Below are 11,882 nucleotides of genomic sequence, written 5' to 3'. Positions count from 1 at the left end.
GGTGCCTGACTCAGAGCTGGTGCTCAGAGAGCCTGTGGGTCTATGTTTCCTGCACCAGTCATAGTGCTTGGCACAGAGTAGGACCTCAGTATTTGTTTGACACTCTGCACAGGGAACATGGTAGGTGTCTCTAAACATCGAATAAATCAACTAATCACTTTGTCCCCAGTGCCAGGCACAGAGGCTTAAAGAAATGGACACACCCTTGATCTCCTGTACCTAACATGGGGTTGCCACATGGTAAATGCTGGATGAGTGTGTGTTGGGTGACTGCTAACAAACAAATAAATGAATGAGTGAATATCACTGGTCTTCTCCAGCAACAAGGCTGCCTAGATCCCCAGCATCCCACCCTGAGGGTGACTAGAAGAAACAAGATCTCGAGGTCCTAGTCTGGAGGCTCTAGGGCCAGAGGAGACATACAGAGCTCCTGCCCCCACCTTAGGGCCAGACTTTAACAGGAGAGGCAGCCACTTCCAGGTCTGTAGCTTTGGGGTATGCTGGGCGGGGCGTCCAGGTTGAGTAGAAGTGCGGCAGGCAGCACCAACCGGTCCTCTTTTTCAGGGTAAGGAAGCTGATCAGGAAGAGGATTCTCCTAGTGCCTCACTGGAGACGCATCTCTTGGTGATGCAAGGCTGGGCAATTACTTCCTTTTTGCAAATGTGGAAACTGAAACCCAGAGAGGGGAAGCTCTTTGTCCAAAGTCACACAGCAAGTTCGTGGCTGAGCCAGGATTTGAACACAGGTCTTCTCTGTCCTTTCTTCTACTTCTTGCTGCTGCGCAGCTCCATCCTTTGTCCCCTCTGGACCACTCCCACTAGAATGTCAACTCCATGAGGTCAGGGACCTTTTCTATGTTCACTGATGTCTCCCCGTACCTGGAACTGGGCTGGCAAACTATATTAAGTGCACAATAAGTCCTTATTGAATAGTAAATGAATGAATGGATGGATGAATCCCATGCCCAGCGGTGAGGGCAAGAGCATGACAGTATTCATAGCATCTTCCGCCTATTGTGTTCCTAGTGCATGTGTCGGGTGCTGGCACTAGAAGATTGTTGCAGTCTTCCCAACAGCCCTGTGGGGCGTGCATTAACCCTGTCCCCACTTTCAGTTGAAGAATCTGAGTTTAGAGACCTGCCCAAGGTCGCCTAGCTAGTGAGTAGCTGAGTCAGGGTCAGGATTCCAACTCAGTTTATTCTGTCTCCCAGCCCTGAGCCCACACCCACCGGGCACCTGCCCTGTGCACCCCTTGCTTGAGGCTGAGCCCACCCAGCTGCCCACCCACCAGCTACATTTAAGGCCAGCCCCCGGACTGACGGCCCCCCGGCCCCAGGCAACATTCACGGCCACCTCCCAGGGGCTGGAGCCAGTGCTGTGACAGGGAGACCAAGAAAGTCTAGGTCCAGGGGGAGCAAGGCCGGGCCCTGGGCCGCTACCTGCCCACTCTGCCTGCCGGAGGGGTCTCATCAGTGTCAGCAGAGACCTCTTAGTGAGATGAGGTTGACATTTCCTGCACAGTCTGCCGTGGGCTGCCTGTCTCTCCCAGGAAGGGGCTCTGGTGGGAGGGGTGTGGCGTGAAAGGCAGATGTGACAGCCAGGCCCTGGAGACTGGCCCCGGGTGCCCTCCTTTTCCAAGTGCTTGACGAAGAAACAGATGTTGCTCCAGCCCCAAGCTAAGGACTTGCAAGAGGAGCTGCCGGTATTTAGGGAGGGCTCCTGTGTGCCAGGAACCACATCTGATCCTTTATTCTTACAGCTGTGCACAAAGGAGGCACACGGAATAGCCCCATTTTACAGTTACAGAGACTGAGTCTTGGAGACATGAAATTGATTGCCTAAGGTCACACAAACGGAGCGGTGGATGCAGGGCCAAATTCTGTTCAACCCCAGAGTCCTCACCCTTAAACTCCCCTCTCAGAGGCCTCAGCTGAAAAAAGTAAGTCACATAAATGTGGCCCCTGTTCTCTGGGAACTTCCTCCTACTATTTAATGAGGTAGGAGAAAAAGCCCCTGGCTGGGGAGCTAGAAGACACAGATTCAATCCTGCTACTACAGGTTCCCTCTCTGTGTGACCTTGGGCAAGTTACTTAACCCCTCTGATCCCCAGCTGTGACATCCTCAAAATGGAGACTTTTATGTACCCACGTCTGAGGGGGACCATCCTGCCTGTCTGATCCCTAAAATCCCCTCCACCCTCTCACTCTCTGATTTCTTGGGCTGAAGAAGACTTTCATATTGAGAAGGAGGAGGTGGCCTGTGGCAGTCAGTCTCGGAGAAAAACAAACAGCACAGCCTGTAAGAAGGCTCCCAAAATGTGGAGTGGGGCAGAATCGGTCCAGCCCTCATCAGGGATCTGATGAGCAGAGAGCAGTGACTTGCCCAAGGTCCCACGGCACATTAGCATCATGAAAGGATTCCCAGTCCAGCACCTTCTCCTGTGCAGCTGCCACAGCAGTTAAAATGTTCAAAGAAATTTAAGGCTTTACCTTTGGCCCTTTTTTTTTTCTTTTTTTTTTCTTTTTTTGCGGTACGCGGGCCTCTCACTGTTGTGGCCTCTCCATTGCGGAGCACAGGCTCAGCGGCCATGGCTCACGGGCCCAGCCGCTCCACGGCATGTGGGATCTTCCCAGACCGGGACACGAACCCGTGTCCCCTGCATCGGCAGGCAGACTCTCAACCACTGTGCCACTAGGGAAGCCCATTATTATTATTATTATTTTTAATCCTTATTCTTTCTCTTTGAAGAGAACAGCACATTAGGGTTCTTGGAAACTATTTTTTTTTTTTTTTGGTCCTTTTAAACAAAAAATAAGCAAATTCAGTCTAGAAGACCCTGAGGACAGAAATGGCATCTCGGCTTCCTCTCGCTGCCCCCCTGAAGACCCAGTGGCTGTCTCCCCGAGTCCCTGGCGGCTGGCACCGTCATGGAAAGGCCCGGCGGGGGGTGGGGGGGGAACTTGCTGGACCAGCTGCTGCATAAACAGCCAGTGACTTCAGACAGACTGGAAAATCAGGCATCACTTCAAAGGCTCAATGACAGTCGGCACCGGTGGTGGGAGCACAGAGGTGGCCTCCCCTGACGACCAGCTGTGAAGGGGAGGCTGGACTCACTGCTGTGCTCTCACCAAGAAACAGCCGACAGAAGGACGGGCACCACCTTGCCCCACCAGTGAGGAAGTTCTTATAATATTTGTCAAACCCTGAGCTCCAGGGTGGGTGGATGGTCCTGCTTGAGGAGGCGGAAAGGGGTGGGAGCAGAACGGAACACTGGCCCTGGGGTCCAGGGCCTAACCCCTCCCAGAGCCAAGCATCACCTGCAGAGCTGAGGCCTCGAGCCGCTGGGGAAGGAGCAGGGGAGGGTGGCCATGGGGCTGGGAGCCGGGCTGAGATGGAGGAAGAGGAAGGGCCCAGCTCCCTCACCCAGGCCCCTCGGGGTGCCGGGCAGTGTGCGGCCACCGCAAACCTCAGGCCACGCGGTTCCTGTCCGCCTTTACAGAGGAGAGGGGGCTGGACCCACTGGCTGCAGAGAAGCAGCAGGAAGCCCCACTAGAAAGGTTAGAGTGAAGCAGAAGTAGTGGCGAGTGTGCATAAGTGTGCATATGTGTGGGTGCACCCATGTGTGTGTCCTCAGCACCACCTCTTTCACACTCACACCTGCTGGGCGTATTCCCGACGGGCTCATCCCACCTCAGGCCCCCACTACCCTTTCACTTCTCTCTGTCTTCCCTCCCCCTCCTCCACATCTGCTGCTCAGAGAGACGCTGGAGTGAGACAACCCAGGTTCCAGACCCAGTTCAGCAACCCCAGGCTGTGTGACCTCAGACTAGGCGCCCCGCCTCTCCGAGCCTCAGCTTCCCTGTCTGTAAAATGGGACATATCGCTCTGCCTTCTTGGAGCGGTGGAGGTGTGTGAAGCCCCGAGCTTGTGTCTGGTGCACACAAGCCGCCAGTACACACAGGTCCTTCCTCTCCAACCCCCATCCTCTTCTCCCCCTCCCCTCTCTGTGCCTCTGTTTCTCCATCTGTAAAACAGGGATAACGCTGTCTCTCTCCAAGGTTGGTGGTGAAGATTAGGAAAGATATGTTTAAGCAGGTGGTTGCATCACTCTCTGGCCGTGTTCTCGTCATCCTGTCCCGGTGCCTGGCCCATAAATGTAAGTTGTTAGTACTGAACGAGGGAGGGACATTGGTCTCGCGTGTTTAACCATTTGCACTGATCTTAAGTGTATAGAAAAATGGCTTAGTACATAGGTATACAGCCATGAAACCACCACCCAAATAAAACTGGAGAACATTCCCAGCAGCCCAGAATGTTCTCTCTTCCAGTCAGTACCTCCCCTGACCAGTACCGGAGGTAACCAACCACTATTTAGGATACAGCCAAAGTTTTAACCTAGAAAAGCTGCGGGTTTAGACTGCAGGGAGGAGAATGGATAGGAGGACAAGGCATCTGGGCAGAGATCTAGTGGTGATTGCATTTGGAGAGGGGTACCAGGAAAATGCTGGCTGTCAGAGAAAGCTCTCGAGCCTGGGGTCTCAGGGGACCCCGTCTCCAGAACCCTGCTGCCCGAGGGAGAGGCAGGAAGTGTGCACGGTGTGGCTTGTGGTCACATGCATCTGGGGGTTCTGGCCTGGGCTGGGCCAACAGAGCCAGAAATGTGGGCAGCTGCCGCCCCCGGGTCTCTGATGTGACAGAGACGGAGACACACACGTGCTCGACAATTAATTAATTGTGACTTTCACCGTGCAGTGGCCGCTTCCTATTGATCTACACCCGTCTGGAGTGAGACAATTAAGAGGGAGCGCAGCGGCAGCTGCTAATTACCCACAGAATGAAAACCGTGCCTTTCAATTTATTAAACTTTTATCACAAAAATAACCTGGCCACCCCCTCCTGCTGAGAAGCCAAGGGGGAGTGCGCTGGAGTGGCACCCCCAGTTAGCCCTTCACAGAGGCTGAAGGCCCTAGGAAGTCACTACACCTCATTGCCACAGAAGACCCTGCACACACCTGGGTTCTGGGAAACAGAGCTGGGAGGGGGGGCCAGAACCAGCCCCGGGGGCCTGAAGCCTGAGTTCTGAGTAAAATCAGGCAGCGGAGCAAATGAAATCAGGCAGAGGCCTTCCAGGAACCCAGAGGCTTAGCTAAAGGCAGGGAACATTCAAGCCGAGCTGCAAAGGCTCTTGGAAGTCACCCAGCCCCACCCCTCAGGTGACAGAGGCACCCTGGCGTGGGAGCAGGTCCAAGAGGTCACACAGCCCTGGTTCAAACCTCAGCCAGGCCTCCTAGGACTTATACTGCCTGCCGTTAATTAGTGCCTGCACGGAAGAGACTGCCACTCCCATTTTACAGATGTGGAAACTGAGGCTCAGAGAGGCAAAGGTGCTCACTCAAGGCCACAGAGCTGTATACGCTAAAACCCAGTTTACACCTCTGCTCTCTTATTCTCTTAGTGTTTGGCCTGGGGCAAATGACATCACCTCTCAGAGCCCCCATTTTCTTATTTGTAAACTAGGAATGATACATGTCCCAGGCAGGGAAGTTGTGAACACTGAGATTTTTTTTTTTTTAAATATCCCTGCCTGCCCTACAGGGTGGCTAACTGCCATCGCCTTTGGCAACAGGGAAGCTGAGGCCCCGAGATGGTGTCACGGACTCAAGGCCAGCACGCGGGCTGCAGAGGGAGCAGAGGCTACCCAGCCAGCACTCTTTCTGTTCCAGAAACGTGTCTAAGTTCAGACCCAGCTCTGCCTATTGTGGGATGTCTGTGGGGGACCCTGAGCAAGTCACCCGCGAGCAGAACTTTGACACCCTTAGATCTGCCTGGCTTTGGGGATGCTTTTCCTTGACCATCACCCCATGGAGTCTGCCCCCAGCCCCACGAGGCAGGCAGGATGGTGCTTGTTAGAGGTGAAGATACACCCCAAGAAAGAAGGGAGGAGCTGAGGCAGCATAGACAGAGCCTGGCCGAGCTCTCCAGCGCCCAAGCCAGGGCCCCCTCTAGGTGCCTGGACAGAACTAGTGCCCCAGCCTGACGCTAACAGCAGCCTGGAACCCATACCCAGGCTGGCCCCAGAGGCCAATCCAGGAGTTTTTGCTTTGTCTCTTCCCCACCAGGTCAAGCCGGCCTCCGGAAAACCCCGCAGCAGCCTCGGTTCCTTGGGAGATGGTGGGAACCAAGGGAAGGGTGCTGATTCCACCAGCCCCTACCCCAGTGTGTGCCAACTCCCACCAGGGTCTCCCAGCGACTGCTGTCTGCTGGGAGCCAAGAGGCTGGAGAAATCGAGTGGGGCGGGGGGGTGCCCAGAGAGGGCTGCTTTGAAGTCCACTTCCCAGGGGAGAAAATAGCTGAGCCGAGGCCGTTTGCACTGCTCTCCTTCCCAACCCCGTGCCTTCACCCCAAGCCCCCCACTCACACCCACAGCAGCCTGGCAGTGTAGGCAGCAGGCGCATCCTTTACTTCGTGGAGACAAGGAGGAGCCAGAGGCTAAGCAGCTCTCCTTGCTTAAGTTGCCTCGAGGCAACCAGGCACCTGCTGACTTTGAGCCCAAGTTCCTTCTCCATGCTCCTTCCCATTAACTTGGCCAAGTTTCCCTGAGCAAGCACTATGTGTTTCTGGAATAAATAACATCTACTAGTTTGTAAGCGCTTGTTATGTGCTTGGCACTGTTCTGAAGACATTACTGTCTTGACCCCACTCAGCCCCAGCCCAGTCACGTGAGGCGGCTTCTATTACTATCCGCATTTTACAGCTGGACACACTGAGGTGCAGAGAAGTGAGGAATAAAGTGACTTGCCTAATATCACACAGCTGGGGAGATGCAGGGTCAGGATTTGAACCCAGGCTCTCTAGCAAGTGAGCAAGGGTGGTGGGTGAGGGGGCTGGGTGGATGAGAGGGAGGAAATGGTGGAGGAGTTTCCGTTCATGGGCCAGGTACTGTGTTAAGCTGGGAACAGGTGACTCTCACCTGCCCCTGCCCCTGTGCCCCAGAACTAACAGTCTGCTGGGGCTTCTATGTGGCTCAAACAATTCAAAGTCCATTGTGACCCTTCTTGACCCACCACAGGGTCCACGCACAAGGACCCTCCACGCCAGGCATCTCAGAATGGACAAAAGCCCTCTTACCTGGAATTCAGGGCCTGCGCCAGGGAAAATGGGGGAGTCCATGGCCCCTGTCCCCCACCCCTGCCTTCCCCCATTTTCTCTCTTGAGGAGGACATGGTCCACAGTCTCTTGTGGGTGGAACTTGGTTATGCCTGGGCTCCCATCTTCAATTGTGTGTTCTCATGGAGAAGCTTCTGCGCCAGGCCAGGTCTCAAATCCCCAACCAGTAGAGCAAGAAGAGGCCACGGAGCTCAGCCCTCTTGCTATGATCCCTCCCCACCCACCTCCCTTCACTACAGCCTTCAAGCTGGGTCTGGTTTCCAGGGGGCTTCCTATCTTTGCCCCCCCAGGGCTTGTTCGGTTCTAAGACCCACTCAGAAAAGCAGTATTTAGTTACTGACTCTGCTGCCTCTTCCAGCTTGAAAAGTCAGAGCGTGACAAGACTCAGGAAGCCACGTTACCTCTAATTCATCCCTCTAGTGCTTTAAACCAAACAGTCTTTGGTCACCCAAGCTGGACACATTCTGGGGGGGCGGGAGGAGGACTCTCATTTTTGCTTTTCTTCAAAGGGAGATTATCTCAACAATATTCTGAAGGAAATTCCCTATCATGAAAGGGAGGGTGTCGGTGAGGCACCAGGCACAGATAATAGTAATCTAAGGTTTAAAGTAATCAGAGACTTAAGCAAGGGACAGATGGAGGGTTGGGCACTATAGGGGCAGGAGAGAACCCTGGAGGGTAGAGATGGCTTCCTGGATTCGGGGTGCATTCAAGATGAGCCTTGGGGAACATGTGGATTTGGACTATGGAGATGGTACAGCAGGGCATGCCAGGTGGAGGGGAACTGTGACGGCAAAGGCATGGAGCTGAACAGGTAGCAGAATGGCCAGTGGGCCGTGAGCTGGGTAGGGGTCTGGTTCCTGGATCATTGAGAACTGGGGCTCCTGGCAAAGACCTTGGAATGGCCCCCCAAGATGGTGGCAATAGTAGGGTCTCATGAAAGCAGGGACTCTAATAGATATTTGTACATCCATGTTCAAGGCAGCATTAATCACACTATAACCAGAAGATGGAAGCAACCCAAGTTCCATCAATAGATGAATAGATAGTAACAAATAAAATGTGGACAATACATACAATGAAATATTATTCAGCTTTCAAAAGGAGGGAAATTTTGACACATGCTACAACACAGAGGAACTTTGAGGACATTCTGCTAAGTGAAATAGGCCAGTCCTGAAAGAATAAACACTGTATGATGCCACTTATGTGAGGTACACAGAGTAGTCAGATTCACAGAGCCAGGAAAAAGAACATGATTGCCAAGGGCTGGAGGGAGGAGGAACGGAGAGTTGTTGTTTAATGTGAACAGAGTTTCACTTTGGGAAGATGAAAAGAGCTCTGGACATGGATGGTGGTGACGGCTGCACAACAAGGTAAATGTATTTAATGCCACTGAACTGCACACTTTAAAATGGTTACAATGGTAAAAATTCTTGTTATGTATATTTTGCCCCAATTAGAAAAAAAAGAGTGGAATCTCAAAGGCCAGGCATGGAAAGAGCAGTCAAGTCAGAAGAAGCAGTGAGGACACAAATCCTAACACCAAACGGGCTCTGGTGAAAGGCAGACACAGCTCCCAGTCCACGCTCAGCCGCTTCTTAGCTGTGTGTTTTTAGGCAAGTCACTTGTCCTTTCTGAGCTTCATTTTTCTCGTCTGCGAAACAGAGACAATACTAGTTATTTCTATTCTCTTGCAGGGTTGTTGCAAAGGTCAAATGTGGTCATAAAACAGCTCTTCATCGAGCAATTACCACATGCCAGGCACTGAGTAAAGCTCTTTACACATATTAACTTGTTCAATTCTCAGAACAGCTCTATAAAGATGTATTTTTATAGTCGCCATTTTACAGATGAGACAACCAAGACTTTAGGAGGGAAGATGCCTGCTCTGCATTACGCAGTGGGAAGTAAAGGAACTGGGACTCAGACTTGAGTCATGATGAGAGCCTATGAGTACCCAGAGGGGAGTTGCTGTGGCCACCTTCTTCCTCCTCCTCCAAGAAGTCTCCCAAGATTCCTGCACTGGGGTAACTCTTGTCTTACCAACTGGGAGCTCCCACCTCGGGTTTCTACACTGTCTGGCACCCGATAAGCCTTCCACTTTGGGAGTTATTTCCGTATCTGCCTCCCTGCTGCAGAATTTAAGCTCTCCAAAGGTGAATCTGGGTATTTTTCATATTAGAATCCTGGGAGCCCAGCCTAGACAACACAGAACTGATGAAAGTCTGGGCAGTGCTGGAGAGCTCAGGCTGAGGACAGGACCCTGGAGCTCAACGGGGATCAGCTGGGGAGGGTGCAGCCTGAAGGGTTCTTTGAGGGTGTTGTCAATGACAACGACAGCCTGAAAATGAAGAGGAGGAGGGTGGTTCAGACTATGAGGCCAGCAACAATATCAACGTCATTATCATTCTGTGTCAGGCCCATCCTGTGCTGTATGGCTCAGGAGAAGGAAGTTACGCTGTAGAAACAACCCATACCTCAGTGGTTTGACACCACCAAGATTTACCCATCGCTCCTGCAAAGCCTGTTGTGGTCCAGATGACTCTGCAGGGCAGTTGTCCTCCATGCAGACACTCAGCGAGCCAGGCCACTCGGATTCTGTGGCTCTAACCATCGCAACATGAGGACTCCACAACAGCAGCAGCAGAACAAGAGTGTGTTAGAGGATTTGCACCAGCAATGTCACTTATGCTCACATGTCATTGCACAGAACTGGTCCCAGACCCCGCCTAACTGCTAGGATGAGGTGGGGAAGTGCAATCCCCCTGTGTCTCCAGATGTGCAGAAGCTCTTAATATCTCACAATATGTGACAAACATTTCACATATCGCACCTCACTTAACCCTCATGATGATTCCTGAGCACAGACAGTCCTGGGACAGTCAGTAGAGTAGAGGCTAAGGCTTTGGGCTCTGGAGTCAGATCTGGCTTCAAATCCTAGTTCCACTGCCAAACAAGTGATGTCCTGGCTCCATTGGTAGTGAGCTCCCTGTCACCGGAGGTATACAAGCAGAGGCTGGATGACCACCTTGGTCATCGTCATCATTATACATTAATGTGTGATGTCTCCCAGAAGACACCTACATTTTATTTATTTTAAAATTATGTTTTACAGAAGTAAAATATATATACAGTAAAATACACGCAAATGTACCATTTGGTAAGTTTTGACAAATGTGTACACCCGTGTACCTGATACCCCAGCGTAGATATAAAATATTTCCATCACCCAAAAAATTTCCTCGTGCCCCTCTCCCTGCTCCCCTCTCCCATCCCTGCACTTTAAAGGACAACGCTTAACTCTGAGAGATGATTTGACAAATGTGGGCTTGCAGCAAAGCCCGGACCAGGATGAGGTGAGTGAGGTGCCCAGGGCATGCATTTTAAGGAGGTGTTCACTCTCAGTATCAGTTCTGCACTCACAGGGTCCTGAGTGAACGCCTCCTTAAATTTTCCTCCCTGGGAGTCTTACACTCTTTACCCTAGTCCTGGTCCAGAATTACAGGCAAGGCAGGAGAAATAACATACCTGGGAATAGAAGGGCCATTCCTGAAGCCTTTCAAGTCACATGTCACAAGACTGACCGCAGCCCTGAAAGGCAGACTGGGAGAGGATGAGCCCCCAAGGGGGCGGAGCCTTGACTCAGGAGTCCGTGGCCCACAGGGACGCCACGGGCATATTTTGATGCTTTCTGGTAAGAGTTTCCATTTACTGAACGCTGAAATGCCGGGCCATGTTAGACACTTTGTGTGCTGTCCAACTCTCAGTACAAGCCTGAAAAGTGTGTCTTTGTATCCCCATCTTTCAATGAGAAAACGGAGGCCCAGGAAGGTGGGAGTGACTTGACCAGGGTCACATAAGCAAGGACCAGTGCTGTGATTCAAAGCCAGCTCTCTCTGAGCCCTGAGCCTATTTCTCCCTCTGCCTTCCCACAGAGCTCTAGACACAAGGACGGCAGGTGTGCGGGGGAGCCCCGAAGGTGAGCCCCCTACTCCTACGCTGACCCTTCCAACCTCCCTAAACTTGACGGCCCAGGACCCCTGCAGCTGGGGCCACCGTTTCCCAGAGCCTCTCCCTTCTCAGCAGCCGGTGCCGGCAGCTCTGACAGCCTTTCCTGGGAGCCTGAGAGGGTGGTTTGCATACTAGGGGTGTCATTTGCATATACTTAGGAAAAGCCTTCATTTTTCCCACCTGCAGCAAACTCCAGGCTGATTAGTTCTCCCCACGTTGGAGAGTTAATTACTCTCCCGGGTAGACTGGTGTTTATTTGTAATCAGCAGAGGGCTGGGAAGAGGGGGAGGAAACAGGCTGAAGCAGCTGTCATTAGCCCAAATTCCGAAGCCGCCCTGTGGGTGGAAAAATGAGTAGGAGCTGATCACCGCAGAGCTGCGCCCAAATCCCGGCTCTGCCCCTGGGCTTGCCCCCGTTCAGGGAAAGGAGAAAGGAGACTGGACCTGAGGTAGGGAAGTGTAGGACAATTGCCCGCTGTGAGTGGCTGGCAGGACAGAGGCGGAGGCTCAGAACGTCACACTGAAGAAAGCAGCTTCTTCCAGGACCACCTTAGGGTGGGGCTGGCGGCAGAGTCCCGGCCCCAGAGACAGGAGACTGGACCAGCTCTGCTGTGTAACACCGGAAACGGATTGCCCTCTCTGAGCCTCGGTCTTCCCATCAGTTCACCGGGACTGACAACAGTAGTCTCACCAGTCCCCTGGC

This window comes from Tursiops truncatus, chromosome 1 (genome assembly GCF_011762595.2).
Source record: "Tursiops truncatus isolate mTurTru1 chromosome 1, mTurTru1.mat.Y, whole genome shotgun sequence".
In the NCBI taxonomy this organism is placed as follows: domain Eukaryota; kingdom Metazoa; phylum Chordata; class Mammalia; order Artiodactyla; family Delphinidae; genus Tursiops; species Tursiops truncatus.
This window is presented reverse-complemented; position numbering follows the sequence as displayed.